General features: G+C 38.7%; 2 non-coding genes across 2 annotated transcripts; one reads left to right on the top strand and one right to left on the bottom strand.

Annotated features, from left to right (window-relative positions):
- The first annotated feature begins 18,094 nt into the window (after window positions 1-18,094).
- trnak-cuu (transfer RNA lysine (anticodon CUU)) lies at window positions 18,095-18,167 on the top strand. Its single transcript has one exon. It is a non-coding gene; the product is annotated as a tRNA-Lys (tRNA).
- Window positions 18,168-22,779: 4,612 nt separating this feature from the next.
- trnal-aag (transfer RNA leucine (anticodon AAG)) lies at window positions 22,780-22,861 on the bottom strand. Its single transcript has one exon. It is a non-coding gene; the product is annotated as a tRNA-Leu (tRNA).
- Between the last annotated feature and the right edge of the window lie 265 nt (window positions 22,862-23,126).

Below are 23,126 nucleotides of genomic sequence, written 5' to 3'. Positions count from 1 at the left end.
TCATTAGCAATTCTTCCGACATCACTGTCGCAATATTTTGAGGTTCGAAGCAACTCTTACGACATTATTGTTGCATTATTTTAAAGTTCGTAGCAACTCTTACTACATTACTGTCAGCATCACTTTGAGGTTGTTCGAAACACTTACTACATTACTGGAAGCATCACTGAGTTGATTCGCAACTATCACTACATTACTGTTAGCATCATTTTGAGTTTTTGAGCAATTCTAACGAAATCACTGTAGCATTAAATTGAGTTCATTAGCAACTCTTACTAAATGACTGTCAGCATCACTTTGAGGTTATTCGAAAGTTTCACTCCATTACTGTTAGCATCATCTTGAATTCATTAGCAATTCTTCCGACATTACTGTCGCATTATTTTGAGGTAAGTAGCAACACTTACTACATGACTGTCAGCATCACTTTGAGGTTATTCGAAAGTTTCACTCCATTACTGTTAGCATCATCTTGAGTTCATTAGCAATTCTTCCGACATCACTGTCGCAATATTTTGAGGTTCGAAGCAACTTTTACTACATTACTGTCGCATTATTTTGAGGTTCGTAGCAACTCTTACTACATGACTGTCAGCATCACTTTGAGGTTATTCGAAACACTTACTACATTACTGTAAGCATCACTGAGTTGATTAGCAACTCTTACTACATGACTGTTAGCATCATTTTGAGTTCATTAGCAATTCTTCCGACATCACTGTCGCAATATTTTGAGGTTCGTAGCAACTTTTACTACGTTACTTTCGCATTATTTTGAGGTTCGTAGCAACTCTTACTACATGACTGTCAGCATCACTTTGAGGTTATTCGAAAGTTTCACTCCATTACTGTTAGCATCATCTTGAGTTCATTAGCAATTCTTCCGACATCACTGTCGCAATATTTTGAGGTTCGTAGCAACTTTTACTACATTACTGTCGCATTATTTTGAGTTTTGGAGCAACTCTAACTAAATGACTGTCAGCATCACTTTGAGGTCATTTGAAACTTTCACTCAATTATTTTTAGCATCATTTCGAGTTCATTAGCAATTCTTACGACATCATTGTCACATTTTTTTGGGATCATTAGCAATTCTTCTGACATCACTGTTGCATTATTTTGAGGTTCGTAGCAACTCTTACTACATTACTGTCAGCATCACTTTGAGTTTATTAGGAACTTTCACTACCATACTGTCAGCATCATTTTGAGTTCATAAGTAATTCTTACTACATCACTGTCGCATCATTTTGAGATCATTAGCAATTCTTCCGACATCACTGTAGCATTATTTTGAGCTTATCAGCAGCTCTTACTACATGACTGTCAGCATCATTTTTAGGTTACTCGCAACTTTCACGACATTACTGTTAGCATCGTTTCGAGTTCATTCGCAATTCTTACTCCATCACTGTCGCATCATTTTGAGGTTCGTTGTAACTCTTACAACATGACTGTCAGCATCACTTTGAGGTTATTCGAAACTTTCACTTCATTACTGTTAGCATCATTTTGAGTTCATTTGCAATTCTTACTACATCACTGTCCCATCATTTCATATCATAAGCAATTCTTACTACATCACTGTCGCATCATTTTGAGATCATTAGCAATTCTTCTGACATCACTGTAGCATTATTTTGAGGTTTGTAGCAACTCTTCCTACATGACTGTCAGTACATTTTGAGTTTTTTTGCAACTTTCACTACATTACTTTTAGCATTATTTTGAGTTCATTAGCAATTCTTACTCCATCACTGTCGCATCATTTTGAGGTTTGTTGCAACTCTTACAACATGACTGTCAGCATCACTTTGAGGTTGTTCGAAACTTTCACTTCATTACGGTTAGCATCATTTTGAGTTCATTAGCAATTCTTACTCAATCACTGTCGCATCATTTTGAGGTTCGTTGCAACTCTGACTACATGACTGTCAGCATCACTTTGAGGTTATTCGAAACTTTCACGACATTACTGTTAGCATCATTTTGAGTTCATTTGCAATTCTTACTACATCACTGTCCCATCATTTCATATCATAAGCAATTCTTACTACATCACTGTCACATCATTTTGAAGTTCGTAGTAACTCTTACTACATTACTGTTGCATTATTTAGAGGTTAGTAGCAACTCTTACTACATGACTGTCAGCATCACTTTGAGGTTATTCGAAACTTTCACTACATTACTGTTAGCATCATTTTGAGTTCATGAGCAATTCTTACAAAATCACTGTCGCATCATTTTGAGATCTTGAGCAATTCTTCTGACATCACTGTCGCATTATTTTGAGGTTCGTAGCAACTCTGAGTACATCACTGTCAGCATCACTTTGAGATATTCGAAACTTTCACTCCATTACTGTTAGCATCATTTTGAGTTCATTAGCAATTCTTACTACATCACTGTCGCATCATTTTGAGATCATTAGCAATTTTTCTTACGTCACTGTCACATTATTTTTAGGTTCGTAGCAACTCTTAGTACATGACTGTCAGCATCACTTTGAGGTTATTCGAAACGTTCACTCCATTACTGTTAGCACAATTTTGAGTTCATTAGCAATTCTTACTAAATCACTGTCGCATCATTTTGAGTTCATTAGCAATTCTTCCGACTTCACTGTCGCAATATTTTGAGGTTCGTAGCAACTTTTACTACATTACTGTTAGCATCATTTTGAGTTCATTAGCAATTCTTCCGACATCACTGTCGCAATATTTTGAGGTTCGTAGCAACTTTTACTACATTACTGTCGCATTATTTTGAGGTTCGTAGCAACTCTTACTGCATGACTGTCAGCATCACTTTGAGGTTATTCGAAACACTTACTACATTACTGTAAGCATCACTGAGTTGATTAGCAACTCTTACTACATGACTGTTAGCATCATTTTGAGTTCATTAGCAATTCTTCCGACATCACTGTCGCAATATTTTGAGGTTCGTAGCAACTTTTACTACGTTACTTTCGCATTATTTTGTGGTTCGTAGCAACTCTTTCTACATGACTGTCAGCATCACTTTGAGGTTATTCGAAAGTTTCACTCCATTACTGTTAGCATCATCTTGAGTTCATGAGCAATTCTTCCGACATCACTGTCGCAATATTTTGAGGTTCGTAGCAACTTTTACTACATTACTGTCGCATTATTTTGAGGTCCGTAGCAACTCTTAGTACATGACTGTCAGCATCATTTTGATGTTATTCGAAACACTTACTACATGACTGTCAGCATCACTGAGTTGATGAGCAACTATCACTCCATTACTGTTAGCATCATTTTGAGTTCATTAGCAATTCTCACGACATCACTGTAGCCTTGAATTGAGTTCATTAGCAATTCTTACTACATCATTGTCGCATCATTTTGAGATCATTAGCAATTCTTCCGACATCACTGTCGCAATATTTTGAGGTTCGAAGCAACTCTTACGACATTATTGTTGCATTATTTTAAAGTTCGTAGCAACTCTTACTACATTACTGTCAGCATCACTTTGAGGTTGTTCGAAACACTTACTACATTACTGGAAGCATCACTGAGTTGATTCGCAACTATCACTACATTACTGTTAGCATCATTTTGAGTTTTTGAGCAATTCTAACGAAATCACTGTAGCATTAAATTGAGTTCATTAGCAACTCTTACTAAATGACTGTCAGCATCACTTTGAGGTTATTCGAAAGTTTCACTCCATTACTGTTAGCATCATCTTGAATTCATTAGCAATTCTTCCGACATTACTGTCGCATTATTTTGAGGTAAGTAGCAACACTTACTACATGACTGTCAGCATCACTTTGAGGTTATTCGAAAGTTTCACTCCATTACTGTTAGCATCATCTTGAGTTCATTAGCAATTCTTCCGACATCACTGTCGCAATATTTTGAGGTTCGAAGCAACTTTTACTACATTACTGTCGCATTATTTTGAGGTTCGTAGCAACTCTTACTACATGACTGTCAGCATCACTTTGAGGTTATTCGAAACACTTACTACATTACTGTAAGCATCACTGAGTTGATTAGCAACTCTTACTACATGACTGTTAGCATCATTTTGAGTTCATTAGCAATTCTTCCGACATCACTGTCGCAATATTTTGAGGTTCGTAGCAACTTTTACTACGTTACTTTCGCATTATTTTGAGGTTCGTAGCAACTCTTACTACATGACTGTCAGCATCACTTTGAGGTTATTCGAAAGTTTCACTCCATTACTGTTAGCATCATCTTGAGTTCATTAGCAATTCTTCCGACATCACTGTCGCAATATTTTGAGGTTCGTAGCAACTTTTACTACATTACTGTCGCATTATTTTGAGTTTTGGAGCAACTCTAACTAAATGACTGTCAGCATCACTTTGAGGTCATTTGAAACTTTCACTCAATTATTTTTAGCATCATTTCGAGTTCATTAGCAATTCTTACGACATCATTGTCACATTTTTTTGGGATCATTAGCAATTCTTCTGACATCACTGTTGCATTATTTTGAGGTTCGTAGCAACTCTTACTACATTACTGTCAGCATCACTTTGAGTTTATTAGGAACTTTCACTACCATACTGTCAGCATCATTTTGAGTTCATAAGTAATTCTTACTACATCACTGTCGCATCATTTTGAGATCATTAGCAATTCTTCCGACATCACTGTAGCATTATTTTGAGCTTATCAGCAGCTCTTACTACATGACTGTCAGCATCATTTTTAGGTTACTCGCAACTTTCACGACATTACTGTTAGCATCGTTTCGAGTTCATTCGCAATTCTTACTCCATCACTGTCGCATCATTTTGAGGTTCGTTGTAACTCTTACAACATGACTGTCAGCATCACTTTGAGGTTATTCGAAACTTTCACTTCATTACTGTTAGCATCATTTTGAGTTCATTTGCAATTCTTACTACATCACTGTCCCATCATTTCATATCATAAGCAATTCTTACTACATCACTGTCGCATCATTTTGAGATCATTAGCAATTCTTCTGACATCACTGTAGCATTATTTTGAGGTTTGTAGCAACTCTTCCTACATGACTGTCAGTACATTTTGAGTTTTTTTGCAACTTTCACTACATTACTTTTAGCATTATTTTGAGTTCATTAGCAATTCTTACTCCATCACTGTCGCATCATTTTGAGGTTTGTTGCAACTCTTACAACATGACTGTCAGCATCACTTTGAGGTTGTTCGAAACTTTCACTTCATTACGGTTAGCATCATTTTGAGTTCATTAGCAATTCTTACTCAATCACTGTCGCATCATTTTGAGGTTCGTTGCAACTCTGACTACATGACTGTCAGCATCACTTTGAGGTTATTCGAAACTTTCACGACATTACTGTTAGCATCATTTTGAGTTCATTTGCAATTCTTACTACATCACTGTCCCATCATTTCATATCATAAGCAATTCTTACTACATCACTGTCACATCATTTTGAAGTTCGTAGTAACTCTTACTACATTACTGTTGCATTATTTAGAGGTTAGTAGCAACTCTTACTACATGACTGTCAGCATCACTTTGAGGTTATTCGAAACTTTCACTACATTACTGTTAGCATCATTTTGAGTTCATTTGCAATTCTTATTACATCACTGTCCCATCATTTCAAATCATAAGCAATTCTTTCTCCATCACTGTCACATCATTTTGAAGTTCGTAGTAAGTCTTACTACATTAGTGTTGCATTATTTTAAGGTTCGTAGCAACTCTTCCTACATGACTGTCAGCATCACTTTGAGGTTATTTGAAACTTTCACTACATTGCAGTTAGCATCATTTTGAGTTCATTACAATTCTTACTACGTCACTGTCGCATCATTTTGAGTTCATTAGCAATTCTTACTACATCACTGTCGCATCATTTTGAGATCATTAGCAATTCTTCCAAAAATCACTGTCGCATTATTTTGAGGTTCGTAGCAACTCTTTCTACATTACTGTCAGCATCACTTTGAGTTCATTGGCAACTTTCACTCCATTACTGTTAGCATCATTTTGAGTTCATTAGCAATTCTTACGACATCACTGTCGCATCATTTTTAGATGATTAGCAATTCTTACGACATCACTGTAGCATTATTTTGAGGTTCGTAGCAACTCTTACTACATTACTGTCAGCATCATTTTTAGGTTACTCGCAACTCTGACCACATGACTGTCAGCATCACTTTGAGGTTGTTCAAAACACTTACTACATTACTGTAAGCATCTGTGAGTTTATTAGGAACTATCTCTACATTACTGTTAGCATCATTTTGAATTTAATAGCAATTCTTACGACATAACTGTAGCATCATTTTGAGGTTAGTTTCAACTCTTCCTCCATTACCGTCAGCATCATTTAGAGTTTATTAGCAATTCTTACGAAATAACTGTCGCATTATTTTGAGGTTCGTAGCAACTCTTCCTACATGACTGTCAGCATCACTCTGAGGTTATTCGAAACTTTCACTCCATTACTGTTAGCATCATTTTGAGTTCATTAGAACTTCTTCCGACATCACTGTCGCCATATTTTGAGGTTCGTAGCAACTTTTACTACATCACTGTCCTATTATTTTGAGGTTTGTAGCAACTCTTACTACATTACTGTCAGCATCACTTTGAGTTCATTAGCAACAATCACTACATTACTGTTAGCATCATTTTGAGTTTATTAGCAATTCATAGACATCACTGTAGCATTATTTTGAGGTTCGTAGCAACTCTGAGTACATCACTGTCAGCATCACTTTGAGATATTCGAAACTTTCACTCCATTACTGTTAGCATCATTTTGAGTTCATTAGCAATTTTTCTTACGTCACTGTCACATTATTTTTAGGTTCGTAGCAACTCTTAGTACATGACTGTCAGCATCACTTTGAGGTTATTCGAAACGTTCACTCCATTACTGTTAGCATCATTTTGAGTTCATTAGCAATTCTTACTAAATCACTGTCGCATCATTTTGAGTTCATTAGCAATTCTTCCGACTTCACTGTCGCAATATTTTGAGGTTCGTAGCAACTTTTACTACATTACTGTTAGCATCATTTTGAGTTCATGAGCAATTCTTACTACATCACTGTCGCATCATTTTGATATCATTATCAAGTCTTTGGACATCACTGTAGCATTATTTTGAGTACATTAGCAAATCTTACTACATTACGTTTGCATTATTTTGAGGTTAGTAGCAACTCTGACTACATGACTGTCAGCATCACTTTGAGGTTATTTGAAACTCTTACTACATTACTGTCAGCATCAATGATTTTCTTAGCAACTATCACTACATGACTGTTAGCATCATTTTAAGTTCATTAGCAATTCTTACTACATCACTGTCACATCATTTTGAGATCATTAGCAGTTCTTCCGACATCACTGTCGCAATATTTTGAGGTTCGTAGCAACTCTTACTACATGACTGTTAGCATCACTTTGAGGTTATTCGAAACTTTCATTCCATTAATCTTAGCATCATTTTGAGTTCATTAGCAATTCTTACTAAATCACTGTCGCATCATTTTGATATCATTAGCAATTCTTCTGACATCACTGTCGCATTATTTTGAGGTCCGTAGCAACTCTTACTACATGACTGTCAGCATCACTTTGAGGTTGTTCGAAACACTTACTACATTACTGGAAGCATCACTGAGTTGATTAGCAACTATCACAACATTACTTTTAGCATCATTTTGAGTTCATGAGCAATTCTTCCAACATCACTATCGCAATGTTTTGAGGTTCGTAGCAACTCTTATTATATTACTGTTGCATTATTTAAAGGTTCATAGCAACTCTTACTACATGACTGTCAGCATCACTTTAGGTTATTCGAAAGTTTCACTCCATTACTGTTAGCATCATCTTGAGTTCATTAGCAATTCTTCTGACATTACTGTCGCAATATTTTGAGGTTCGTAGCAACTCTTGACATCACTGTACTCGAAATCACTGTAGCATTAAATTGAGTTCATTAGCAACTCTTACTAAATGCTACGAAATGTTCCTAAAGTGTACTTGACAACTCGACATCACTGTAGCATTAAATTGAGTTCATTGGCAACTCTTACTAAATGACTGTCAGCATCACTTTGAGGTTGTTCGAAACTCTTACTACATTACTGTAAGCATCACTGAGTTTCTTAGCAACTATCACTACATTACTGTTAGCATCATCTTGAGTTCATTAGCAATTCTTTCGACATCACTGTCGCAATATTTTGAGGTTCGTAGCAACTTTTACTACATTACTTTCGCATTATTTTGAGGTTTGTAGCAACACTTACTACATGACTGTCAGCATCACTTTGAGGTTATTCGAAAGTTTCACTCCATTACTGTTAGCATCATCTTGAGTTCATTAGCAATTCTTCCGACATCACTGTCGCAATATTTTGAGGTTCGAAGCAACTTTTACTACATTACTGTCGCATTATTTTGAGGTTCGTAGCAACTCTTACTACATGACTGTCAGCATCACTTTGAGGTTATTCGAAACACTTACTACATTACTGTAAGCATCACTGAGTTGATTAGCAACTCTTACTACATGACTGTTAGCATCATTTTGAGTTCATTAGCAATTCTTCCGACATCACTGTCGCAATATTTTGAGGTTCGTAGCAACTTTTACTACGTTACTTTCGCATTATTTTGAGGTTCGTAGCAACTCTTACTACATGACTGTCAGCATCACTTTGAGGTTATTCGAAAGTTTCACTCCATTACTGTTAGCATCATCTTGAGTTCATTAGCAATTCTTCCGACATCACTGTCGCAATATTTTGAGGTTCGTAGCAACTTTTACTACATTACTGTCGCATTATTTTGAGTTTTGTAGCAACTCTAACTAAATGACTGTCAGCATCACTTTGAGGTCATTTGAAACTTTCACTCAATTATTTTTAGCATCATTTCGAGTTCATTAGCAATTCTAACGACATCATTGTCACATTTTTTTGGGATCATTAGCAATTCTTCTGACATCACTGTTGCATTATTTTGAGGTTCGTAGCAACTCTTACTACATTACTGTCAGCATCACTTTGAGTTTATTAGGAACTTTCACTACCATACTGTCAGCATCATTTTGAGTTCATAAGTAATTCTTACTACATCACTGTCGCATCATTTTGAGATCATTAGCAATTCTTCCGACATCACTGTAGCATTATTTTGAGCTTATCAGCAGCTCTTACTACATGACTGTCAGCATCATTTTTAGGTTACTCGCAACTTTCACGACATTACTGTTAGCATCGTTTCGAGTTCATTCGCAATTCTTACTCCATCACTGTCGCATCATTTTGAGGTTCGTTGTAACTCTTACAACATGACTGTCAGCATCACTTTGAGGTTATTCGAAACTTTCACTTCATTACTGTTAGCATCATTTTGAGTTCATTTGCAATTCTTACTACATCACTGTCCCATCATTTCATATCATAAGCAATTCTTACTACATCACTGTCGCATCATTTTGAGATCATTAGCAATTCTTCTGACATCACTGTAGCATTATTTTGAGGTTTGTAGCAACTCTTCCTACATGACTGTCAGTACATTTTGAGTTTTTTTGCAACTTTCACTACATTACTGTTAGCATTATTTTGAGTTCATTAGCAATTCTTACTCCATCACTGTCGCATCATTTTGAGGTTTGTTGCAACTCTTACAACATGACTGTCAGCATCACTTTGAGGTTGTTCGAAACTTTCACTTCATTACGGTTAGCATCATTTCGAGTTCATTAGCAATTCTTACGACATCATTGTCACATTTTTTTGGGATCATTAGCAATTCTTCTGACATCACTGTTGCATTATTTTGAGGTTCGTAGCAACTCTTACTACATTACTGTCAGCATCACTTTGAGTTTATTAGGAACTTTCACTACCATACTGTCAGCATCATTTTGAGTTCATAAGTAATTCTTACTACATCACTGTCGCATCATTTTGAGATCATTAGCAATTCTTCCGACATCACTGTAGCATTATTTTGAGCTTATCAGCAGCTCTTACTACATGACTGTCAGCATCATTTTTAGGTTACTCGCAACTTTCACGACATTACTGTTAGCATCGTTTCGAGTTCATTCGCAATTCTTACTCCATCACTGTCGCATCATTTTGAGGTTCGTTGTAACTCTTACAACATGACTGTCAGCATCACTTTGAGGTTATTCGAAACTTTCACTTCATTACTGTTAGCATCATTTTGAGTTCATTTGCAATTCTTACTACATCACTGTCCCATCATTTCATATCATAAGCAATTCTTACTACATCACTGTCGCATCATTTTGAGATCATTAGCAATTCTTCTGACATCACTGTAGCATTATTTTGAGGTTTGTAGCAACTCTTCCTACATGACTGTCAGTACATTTTGAGTTTTTTTGCAACTTTCACTACATTACTTTTAGCATTATTTTGAGTTCATTAGCAATTCTTACTCCATCACTGTCGCATCATTTTGAGGTTTGTTGCAACTCTTACAACATGACTGTCAGCATCACTTTGAGGTTGTTCGAAACTTTCACTTCATTACGGTTAGCATCATTTTGAGTTCATTAGCAATTCTTACTCAATCACTGTCGCATCATTTTGAGGTTCGTTGCAACTCTGACTACATGACTGTCAGCATCACTTTGAGGTTATTCGAAACTTTCACGACATTACTGTTAGCATCATTTTGAGTTCATTTGCAATTCTTACTACATCACTGTCCCATCATTTCATATCATAAGCAATTCTTACTACATCACTGTCACATCATTTTGAAGTTCGTAGTAACTCTTACTACATTACTGTTGCATTATTTAGAGGTTAGTAGCAACTCTTACTACATGACTGTCAGCATCACTTTGAGGTTATTCGAAACTTTCACTACATTACTGTTAGCATCATTTTGAGTTCATTTGCAATTCTTATTACATCACTGTCCCATCATTTCAAATCATAAGCAATTCTTTCTCCATCACTGTCACATCATTTTGAAGTTCGTAGTAAGTCTTACTACATTAGTGTTGCATTATTTTAAGGTTCGTAGCAACTCTTCCTACATGACTGTCAGCATCACTTTGAGGTTATTTGAAACTTTCACTACATTGCAGTTAGCATCATTTTGAGTTCATTACAATTCTTACTACGTCACTGTCGCATCATTTTGAGTTCATTAGCAATTCTTACTACATCACTGTCGCATCATTTTGAGATCATTAGCAATTCTTCCAAAAATCACTGTCGCATTATTTTGAGGTTCGTAGCAACTCTTTCTACATTACTGTCAGCATCACTTTGAGTTCATTGGCAACTTTCACTCCATTACTGTTAGCATCATTTTGAGTTCATTAGCAATTCTTACGACATCACTGTCGCATCATTTTTAGATGATTAGCAATTCTTACGACATCACTGTAGCATTATTTTGAGGTTCGTAGCAACTCTTACTACATTACTGTCAGCATCATTTTTAGGTTACTCGCAACTCTGACCACATGACTGTCAGCATCACTTTGAGGTTGTTCAAAACACTTACTACATTACTGTAATCATCTGTGAGTTTATTAGGAACTATCTCTACATTACTGTTAGCATCATTTTGAATTTAATAGCAATTCTTACGACATAACTGTAGCATCATTTTGAGGTTAGTTTCAACTCTTCCTCCATTACCGTCAGCATCATTTAGAGTTTATTAGCAATTCTTACGAAATAACTGTCGCATTATTTTGAGGTTCGTAGCAACTCTTCCTACATGACTGTCAGCATCACTCTGAGGTTATTCGAAACTTTCACTCCATTACTGTTAGCATCATTTTGAGTTCATTAGAACTTCTTCCGACATCACTGTCGCCATATTTTGAGGTTCGTAGCAACTTTTACTACATCACTGTCCTATTATTTTGAGGTTTGTAGCAACTCTTACTACATTACTGTCAGCATCACTTTGAGTTCATTAGCAACAATCACTACATTACTGTTAGCATCATTTTGAGTTTATTAGCAATTCATAGACATCACTGTAGCATTATTTTGAGGTTCGTAGCAACTCTGAGTACATCACTGTCAGCATCACTTTGAGATATTCGAAACTTTCACTCCATTACTGTTAGCATCATTTTGAGTTCATTAGCAATTTTTCTTACGTCACTGTCACATTATTTTTAGGTTCGTAGCAACTCTTAGTACATGACTGTCAGCATCACTTTGAGGTTATTCGAAACGTTCACTCCATTACTGTTAGCACAATTTTGAGTTCATTAGCAATTCTTACTAAATCACTGTCGCATCATTTTGAGTTCATTAGCAATTCTTCCGACTTCACTGTCGCAATATTTTGAGGTTCGTAGCAACTTTTACTACATTACTGTTAGCATCATTTTGAGTTCATGAGCAATTCTTACTACATCACTGTCGCATCATTTTGATATCATTATCAAGTCTTTGGACATCACTGTAGCATTATTTTGAGTACATTAGCAAATCTTACTACATTACGTTTGCATTATTTTGAGGTTAGTAGCAACTCTGACTACATGACTGTCAGCATCACTTTGAGGTTATTTGAAACTCTTACTACATTACTGTCAGCATCAATGATTTTCTTAGCAACTATCACTACATGACTGTTAGCATCATTTTAAGTTCATTAGCAATTCTTACTACATCACTGTCACATCATTTTGAGATCATTAGCAGTTCTTCCGACATCACTGTCGCAATATTTTGAGGTTCGTAGCAACTCTTACTACATGACTGTTAGCATCACTTTGAGGTTATTCGAAACTTTCATTCCATTAATCTTAGCATCATTTTGAGTTCATTAGCAATTCTTACTAAATCACTGTCGCATCATTTTGATATCATTAGCAATTCTTCTGACATCACTGTCGCATTATTTTGAGGTCCGTAGCAACTCTTACTACATGACTGTCAGCATCACTTTGAGGTTGTTCGAAACACTTACTACATTACTGGAAGCATCACTGAGTTGATTAGCAACTATCACAACATTACTTTTAGCATCATTTTGAGTTCATGAGCAATTCTTCCAACATCACTATCGCAATGTTTTGAGGTTCGTAGCAACTCTTATTATATTACTGTTGCATTATTTAAAGGTTCATAGCAACTCTTACTACATGACTGTCAGCATCACTTTAGGTTATTCGAAAGTTTCACTCCATTACTGTTAGCATCATCTTGAGTTCATTAGCAATTCTTCTGACATTACTGTCGCAATATTTTGAGGTTCGTAGCAACTCTTGACATCACTGTACTCGAAATCACTGTAGCATTAAATTGAGTTCATTAGCAACTCTTACTAAATGCTACGAAATGTTCCTAAAGTGTACTTGACAACTCGACATCACTGTAGCATTAAATTGAGTTCATTGGCAACTCTTACTAAATGACTGTCAGCATCACTTTGAGGTTGTTCGAAACTCTTACTACATTACTGTAAGCATCACTGAGTTTCTTAGCAACTATCACTACATTACTGTTAGCATCATCTTGAGTTCATTAGCAATTCTTTCGACATCACTGTCGCAATATTTTGAGGTTCGTAGCAACTTTTACTACATTACTTTCGCATTATTTTGAGGTTTGTAGCAACACTTACTACATGACTGTCAGCATCACTTTGAGGTTATTCGAAAGTTTCACTCCATTACTGTTAGCATCATCTTGAGTTCATTAGCAATTCTTCCGACATCACTGTCGCAATATTTTGAGGTTCGAAGCAACTTTTACTACATTACTGTCGCATTATTTTGAGGTTCGTAGCAACTCTTACTACATGACTGTCAGCATCACTTTGAGGTTATTCGAAACACTTACTACATTACTGTAAGCATCACTGAGTTGATTAGCAACTCTTACTACATGACTGTTAGCATCATTTTGAGTTCATTAGCAATTCTTCCGACATCACTGTCGCAATATTTTGAGGTTCGTAGCAACTTTTACTACGTTACTTTCGCATTATTTTGAGGTTCGTAGCAACTCTTACTACATGACTGTCAGCATCACTTTGAGGTTATTCGAAAGTTTCACTCCATTACTGTTAGCATCATCTTGAGTTCATTAGCAATTCTTCCGACATCACTGTCGCAATATTTTGAGGTTCGTAGCAACTTTTACTACATTACTGTCGCATTATTTTGAGTTTTGTAGCAACTCTAACTAAATGACTGTCAGCATCACTTTGAGGTCATTTGAAACTTTCACTCAATTATTTTTAGCATCATTTCGAGTTCATTAGCAATTCTAACGACATCATTGTCACATTTTTTTGGGATCATTAGCAATTCTTCTGACATCACTGTTGCATTATTTTGAGGTTCGTAGCAACTCTTACTACATTACTGTCAGCATCACTTTGAGTTTATTAGGAACTTTCACTACCATACTGTCAGCATCATTTTGAGTTCATAAGTAATTCTTACTACATCACTGTCGCATCATTTTGAGATCATTAGCAATTCTTCCGACATCACTGTAGCATTATTTTGAGCTTATCAGCAGCTCTTACTACATGACTGTCAGCATCATTTTTAGGTTACTCGCAACTTTCACGACATTACTGTTAGCATCGTTTCGAGTTCATTCGCAATTCTTACTCCATCACTGTCGCATCATTTTGAGGTTCGTTGTAACTCTTACAACATGACTGTCAGCATCACTTTGAGGTTATTCGAAACTTTCACTTCATTACTGTTAGCATCATTTTGAGTTCATTTGCAATTCTTACTACATCACTGTCCCATCATTTCATATCATAAGCAATTCTTACTACATCACTGTCGCATCATTTTGAGATCATTAGCAATTCTTCTGACATCACTGTAGCATTATTTTGAGGTTTGTAGCAACTCTTCCTACATGACTGTCAGTACATTTTGAGTTTTTTTGCAACTTTCACTACATTACTGTTAGCATTATTTTGAGTTCATTAGCAATTCTTACTCCATCACTGTCGCATCATTTTGAGGTTTGTTGCAACTCTTACAACATGACTGTCAGCATCACTTTGAGGTTGTTCGAAACTTTCACTTCATTACGGTTAGCATCATTTTGAGTTCATTAGCAATTCTTACTCAATCACTGTCGCATCATTTTGAGGTTCGTTGCAACTCTGACTACATGACTGTCAGCATCACTTTGAGGTTATTCGAAACTTTCACGACATTACTGTTAGCATCATTTTGAGTTCATTTGCAATTCTTACTACATCACTGTCCCATCATTTCATATCATAAGCAATTCTTACTACATCACTGTCACATCATTTTGAAGTTCGTAGTAACTCTTACTACATTACTGTTGCATTATTTAGAGGTTAGTAGCAACTCTTACTACATGACTGTCAGCATCACTTTGAGGTTATTCGAAACTTTCACTACATTACTGTTAGCATCATTTTGAGTTCATTTGCAATTCTTATTACATCACTGTCCCATCATTTCAAATCATAAGCAATTCTTTCTCCATCACTGTCACATCATTTTGAAGTTCGTAGTAAGTCTTACTACATTAGTGTTGCATTATTTTAAGGTTCGTAGCAACTCTTCCTACATGACTGTCAGCATCACTTTGAGGTTATTTGAAACTTTCACTACATTGCAGTTAGCATCATTTTGAGTTCATTACAATTCTTACTACGTCACTGTCGCATCATTTTGAGTTCATTAGCAATTCTTACTACATCACTGTCGCATCATTTTGAGATCATTAGCAATTCTTCCAAAAATCACTGTCGCATTATTTTGAGGTTCGTAGCAACTCTTTCTACATTACTGTCAGCATCACTTTGAGTTCATTGGCAACTTTCACTCCATTACTGTTAGCATCATTTTGAGTTCATTAGCAATTCTTACGACATCACTGTCGCATCATTTTTAGATGATTAGCAATTCTTACGACATCACTGTAGCATTATTTTGAGGTTCGTAGCAACTCTTACTACATTACTGTCAGCATCATTTTTAGGTTACTCGCAACTCTGACCACATGACTGTCAGCATCACTTTGAGGTTGTTCAAAACACTTACTACATTACTGTAAGCATCTGTGAGTTTATTAGGAACTATCTCTACATTACTGTTAGCATCATTTTGAATTTAATAGCAATTCTTACGACATAACTGTAGCATCATTTTGAGGTTAGTTTCAACTCTTCCTCCATTACCGTCAGCATCATTTAGAGTTTATTAGCAATTCTTACGAAATAACTGTCGCATTATTTTGAGGTTCGTAGCAACTCTTCCTACATGACTGTCAGCATCACTCTGAGGTTATTCGAAACTTTCACTCCATTACTGTTAGCATCATTTTGAGTTCATTAGAACTTCTTCCGACATCACTGTCGCCATATTTTGAGGTTCGTAGCAACTTTTACTACATCACTGTCCTATTATTTTGAGGTTTGTAGCAACTCTTACTACATTACTGTCAGCATCACTTTGAGTTCATTAGCAACAATCACTACATTACTGTTAGCATCATTTTGAGTTTATTAGCAATTCATAGACATCACTGTAGCATTATTTTGAGGTTCGTAGCAACTCTTTCTACATTATTGTTGCATTATTTAAAGGTTCGTAGCAACTCTTACTACATTATTGTCAGAATCACTTTGAGGTTGTTCGAAACACTTACTACATTACTGTCAGCATCACTTTGAGTTCATTAGCAACTATCACTACATTACTGTTAGCATCATTTTGAGGTTTGTAGCAACTCTTACTACATAACTGTCAGCATCACTTTGAGTTTGTTCGAAACACTTACTACATTACTGTAAGCATCACTGAGTTGATTAGCAACTATCACTCCATTACTTTTAGCATCATTTTGAGTTTATTCGCAACTATCACTACATTACTGTGAGCATCATTTTGAGTTTATTAGCAATTCATAGACATCACTGTACCATTAAATTGAGGTTCGTAGCAACTCTTACTACATGATATTCAGCATTACTTTGAGGTTGTTCGAAACACTTCCTACTTTACTGTCAGCATCACTTTGAGTTTATTAGCAGCTATCACTACATTACTGTTAGCATCATTTTGAGTTCATTAGCAATTCTTATGACATCACTGTCGCATCATTTTGAGATCATTAGCAATTCTTCCGACATCACTGTTGCATTATTTTGAGGTTCGTAGCAACTCTTACTACATGACTGTCAGCATCACTTTGAGGTTATTTGAAACTTTCACTCCATTTCTGTTCGCATCATTTTGAGTTCATTAGCAATTCTTACTACATCACTGTCTGGAAGGTGTCCCATGTAACAAACTGATCAATGTGGTTCTAATGTTCTGGTTCATTTCTTGTCCTTTAGAAAAATGAAAATCATTTCTTACTGTCATGAACTCAGACTGTGTGTTTAATGTTAACAATTTAAAAAATTCTACTTTGTCAATGAATTAATTCATTTGATATTGAAGTCTGCACCAGGATGGCTGAGCGGTCTAAGGCGCTGCGTTCAGGTCGCAGTCTCTCCTGGAGGTGTGGGTTCGAATCCCACTTCTGACAAAGGACGTTTTCTCCACATTCCTGTGCTTCCACAATGGAAACCAGTTGAAGCTGCTCTCCACTGATGGGAGTGAGTGGTTGAACTTGCAGCAGAGGAGGCAAAGGAGCTTCCCTGTGAGGGTCCAACATTGCCTGGTTTCCTCCAACATGGAGGAGCCACCAAAACTGATCTTCAAATGTTGGATCAAAGTCTACTGATCCACCTTTCTCATGTTGATGAGGTCATCCAGCCTGATGATCTCTAGGTTCTCCTTTGAGTGGTTCCCTCTGGGAGAGTTCTCTCTCTGTAACTTGTGTGTGTGTTTTCTCGTATCCTGTTTCTCCTTGACAGCACTTTAGTGTTTTTACCACTGGTGTCTCATCTGTGGTTCACCTTTTATTTGACTTCTTTGTCAAAGATGAAGGTGTTTGTGGTCATTCATCAATCATGTGATGGCTCATGTGACTGTGAGTCTGATGGAGAGCTTGTAGCGTCTCTCACTCTGATCACTTCAGGCTATTGAAGCTACTCAGGTGTAGCCTGACTAGCTCAGTCGGTAGAGCATGAGACTCTTAATCTCAGGGTCGTGGGTTCAAGCCCCACGTTGGGCGTTCATCTTGAACATCCCTGCTTGTCCTCTCACTTTCTGCAGCTGTGATTGTGAATTGAAAGAAAAATCACTGAATGAACAACACAAACACAGACTGTGTCTGAAGTTCCACACCTGCACCCGACTCAGAATGAAAAACCAGTGTGGAATCAATTGTATCCACTGTCAATACTGATTCTGGAGAAATTTCTTTGTGTGTTTTGATGGACGCGAGCCAAGCAGAAATTTCCCACAATGCAAGAGGGCGGCGTTTGGTCAGTGTTGAGCAGGCGTCAGTCTGACAATGATGTCATATTATTGTGTCATCACTTGACCAGACCCAAAAGTAGGCTCAGGTATCAGTTTCTTCTCAATGCTAATGTCTGCTAGCTTAGTCTGCTACTTTGATGGCTCTGCCAGCTCAAAGGTCCAGACCCCTGGATGTGGTGGTTCCTACCTGAACGTAGATTCTGTCAGCTCATGTTGTTAAATCAACTCACCAGGAACACCAGTAGATTTCAATGGACTGACAATGAGTCTCATTGAATGGGTGTCTCGTCCAACGAGAAACAATCAGTCTCAGGTTGAAGCTCATCAATGAGGTCTTGTGGATCAGTGGCTTGCATGAATGAATGAGTTGGAAGACTTCTTGGAAATTAAAGAGGATTTAATACAATTAAGAAAACCCTTAAGACAGAGTGATAATTCCAGCAGAGTAATTAAGGCCCATATTGAGTAGCAGGTATGAATTAGCCTGGATTTATCTGAGCTTCAAGTAGACGGCAAAGAGGCAGGTGGAAAGGTGTGTAGGATGAACGATGGTGACCTCCAACCAAATGAAGAGGACTGAGTGGAGGCTGACCAGCTCTACGGAGTCAGGCGGAGTTTGGCAGCGAGACAGGAGTCCAGGCCTGAATCGGTGAAAACCAACGTAACCGGCTGACGTTCTCAGCTGGATTCTCCCATCGATGTACGACGCCTCTCCAACTAACTGGTGGGAGGACGGCCTCCAAAGCCTCCACCTCGTCGACCGTGGCTCCCGCTGAGATTCGCTCGATGGAGAAGGGAAGCGCGTTGATGGGCTACCCTCTGGTCTCAGGCTGCTGGCTGCCTGGACTAAGCTGCTCTTCTCCGACACAAAGGTGGCTTCTCTCTCTTCAAGGCTCACAGGAGGTCAAGAGTGTAGCGACCGTGAGCCGAGATCGATGATGAATTACAAAAACAGAAAATCAAAAAAATAAATTAGAGGAATAGAAAAGAAAAGGGGGGGGGGGGCGGACCAGCTGCTCTAGGAGCTCACACACAAAGGGCAGAAACAAGAAGCACTGAAGAGAGCGCCAGCAGTGGATGGTGCCACCACTGTTACAGTAAACTGGTCCGCCTCAGAGCAGTGACCTTTGACCTGTGAGGGGTTGTTGGCCAATCAGCACACTTTGCTATCTTCAGTCCTTCTCAGATATCAACAAATGAAGCTGGTTGAACAGACAGCAATCATCATCACTCAGAGACATCACCTGGAGAGGAAGACTGCTCCGAGTTCTGACAATGACAGTGAAGAGACAAGGAGAGCTGGACAACCACAGACAGTGAAACATTCGGAACATCATGTTGATACACGCGTGTGTGTGTGTGTGTGTGTGTGTGTGTGTGTGTGTGTGTGTGTGTGTCAGAATCGGAATCAGAATCTTTTATTTTCGTTGTAGGGGGGGGGGGGTACAGTGACAATAGTTAGAGCGCTCTTCCAGAGCCACCGTGCACCACAGAATGCAGATACAAAGAAAAGATAGAAAAGATAAAAGCAAGATAAAAGACACTGTTAGAACAGAAAGATCCATCAACCCACCAACCAGAGGTGTGTCTGGTACAGATGTGGAATTATTGGCTCACACAATGTTGAGGACACTGGAAGAAGACAAACAAAAAAGGCTGGTGTGATCCAGACCTTCATCAAAAATGGTCCTGGAGAACTGTTCAATGTGTCAGGACTTCTGTCCATTGTCTTCTGCTTATCCTGTTCAGGGTCATGGAGGGGTGGAGCCTATCCCAGCAGCTTTTGGGCGACAGGCCGTGTTCACCCTGGACAGGTCACCAGTCCATCACAGGGCCAACACATCCACAGAAAAACATTCCAAGCCAGACTCAGGAGGATCTCTCCACCCTACAGACTGTAAAGGAACCATCAAAGATGGCAGTTGGAGTTCTGTGGATTTGTGCATGATTCCTCGTCCTCACGGACCAGAAGTCTGTCTGAAATACGGCACTGATTGATGATCTTTTCATGAATCTGGAAAAGCTTCTAAAATGAAAGGAAAACAATCCTATCTTCTTCATGTCTCAAGCCAAATCAAACCAAGAGTTCTTTTATCATATTTTTTAACCGGACGTCTGCTTTGACTGGTTGGTTGTTGAAAGAGAGCAGGACAGGACAGACAGCAGAAGACATATATAGAGAAGGAAAGACAAAAGACAGAGAGAAAGGAGGGAGAGAATGACAAAAAGATGGGAACAAGATGAGGGTGACAGACAAGCAGAGAGAAAGACAGAGGGACAGGGGGATGGAAGACAGACACACAACCAACAACAGCAGCAGCAATAATAGTAAACTAGCTGCCAATGATAACGTCTCCTGGTCGCTGAAGCAATCAACTTCATAATAGGAGGATTGAAGAGCCAGGAAATAAAATATTAGCACAATACTGATGTGAATGTTCGTGCAATACTGAGAACACTGATATGAAGACGACTAGTAGGGGCGGCACGGTGGTGCAAGAAGACAAACAAAAAAGGCTGGTGTGATCCAGACATCCATCAAAAATGGTGCTGGAGAACTGTTCAATGTGTCAGGACTTCAGAAGCTCCAATCCTCTCTAAGGTCCAGTGAGAGTGGAAGAGATTATAAATGAGAGAAGCAGGGCCCTCACTCAGAACTGAACCAGCTCAGTTGGGAGAGCCTTAGACTGAAGATCTAAAGGTCCCTGGTCCGATCCCAGGTTTCAGCAGAGGAGCAGCATTGACTTTACTTTCCAGTGGAGGAACTGCAGACATGAAGGAAACTAACATCTTGTCCTGTGCAGTCTTGTGACATTCAGGACATTTTTGGAGCCTCTTGTTGGATTTTGCCACAGAGAATCAGAGCCAATCAAAAGCATGGTGGACTTCAACATGGAGGACTGAACAAGTCAAGAAAGCATCAGTTTGACCTTCACAGGTGTTTCTGTTCCTGTCTCAATGCTGTAGAAAGAGCCTGAGGAGCTCAGACAGTAGAGCATCAGACTTTTAATGTGAGGGTCCAGGGTTCAAGTCCCTGTTCAGGTGCTGTGGAGGTTCCAGTGTTTGACAACATGGTACTAGATGAAGTTTAGTGTTGAACAAACTGTCATCATCAAAAGTAGAAGTGTTCTTGTCTTGACGCTGTGAGACAGTTGCTAGAAAACTGACCAATAATAATTTCATGTGGCATGCAATTAACAAAAGACCTACATTGATGGTCGAGGGGGGCTGGAGCCTATCCCAGCATCTACGGGCCGGAGCCTGGACAGGTCGCCAGTCCATCACAGGGTCAGCACACAGAGACGAACAACCATTCATACCTACGGTCAATTTAGAGTGTCCAATCAGCCTCGTCCCCAATTACATGTCTTTGGACAGTGGGAAGGAGCCGGAGTACCAGAGAGAACCCACGCATTCATGGGGAGAACATGCAGGCTCTACACAGAAAGATTCCCCACCCGAGCCTGGACTCAAACCCAGAACCTTCTTGCTGTGAGGCCACAGTGCTCACCACTGCACCATCATGCTGCCATGCTCTCTTCTACTTTCCTCAATTGTGTTTCTTTCATGTCCTCCTGAGATCAAAGACAGAATTCTAGCTACTGTCAAAGCCCTGATGACATCATCAGGAATTCTGACTTTGATCTGGAGACTCTTGCTTTAATCTGAATTTGATCTGACTAATGTTTTAGTTGAGGTTGCATGATACCGACCACCTCATTTCTCCTGATGGACTGGTGACCTGTCCAGGGTGAACCCTGCCTCTTGAACAATGTCACCTGGGATCGCCCCCCCCCCCCGTGACCCTTAAAGGATAAGAATAGAAAGTGGATGGATGACTTCTCCAGGAACGTCCTGCTCACATTGGTCTGTCTTCATTTTGACTCCTCCCACTGCCACAATGACCAGCCTTTATACTCTTGGTGACTGGGGCCCTGGTTGCTGCAGGCCTCAACACCAGCCTGTGGTTGTGAGCAGGGCAGAACAGAACTGACAGTATCTCCCATGCAGGACCTGGGTCAGCGCCTGGTGCCAACTGGGGCACCGCTTTAACCTGGACACCCTAGAAGATCTTCTCCAGGAACTCGCCTTTTTCAATCGAAACAGCGTGAAACTTCAAGTAAAGAATTAAAATTATTTAATTCACAATGAAGCCTCTGTCAAAAAACAAAGGAACAACTGACTACCTCCCCATGACTTCACCCTGATAACCAGGAGGTAACCTGGTAGTCAGAGCAGTGATGCTCAGGTCTGTGGACTCAGAGGAGGGTTCTTCTTCTGGTCACAGGTTTGAAGAACTCAGTGGAAGAGAGAGGAGAGGCAGTAAGAGACCTGCCACACCTCTCCAGTGACCTGGGACATGATGGCAGTGGTGGGATTTGAACCCACGCCTCCTCAGAGACTGGAACCTTAATCCAGCGCCTTAGACCGCTCGGCCACACTACCTCACTGTGCTGTTCTCTGAGTTGGTCTGCTAAAGGCATGTTGAAGAGGAAGTAACAATGATATCAAACTTATTCTGAAGGGGGACTCCTTCCCTCCACGGTCACAGGAAGTGACGACAGCGCTGCTAGAAGCAGGAAAGAAATGGTAAAAGGACTCAATTTGTACAGAGCCTTTCTACCTCAGCAGCACTCAAGGAGCTGAACAATGTCCTCTCATTCACACACACTCACACACTGATGCTGAAGGCTGCCATGCAAGGAGCCAA

This window comes from Aulostomus chinensis, chromosome 1, assembly GCF_037954235.1.
Source record: "Aulostomus chinensis isolate RoL2024-O1b breed Wild chromosome 1, RoL_Achi_v1.0, whole genome shotgun sequence".
NCBI lineage: Eukaryota > Metazoa > Chordata > Actinopteri > Syngnathiformes > Aulostomidae > Aulostomus > Aulostomus chinensis.
This window is presented reverse-complemented; position numbering and strand designations above follow the sequence as displayed.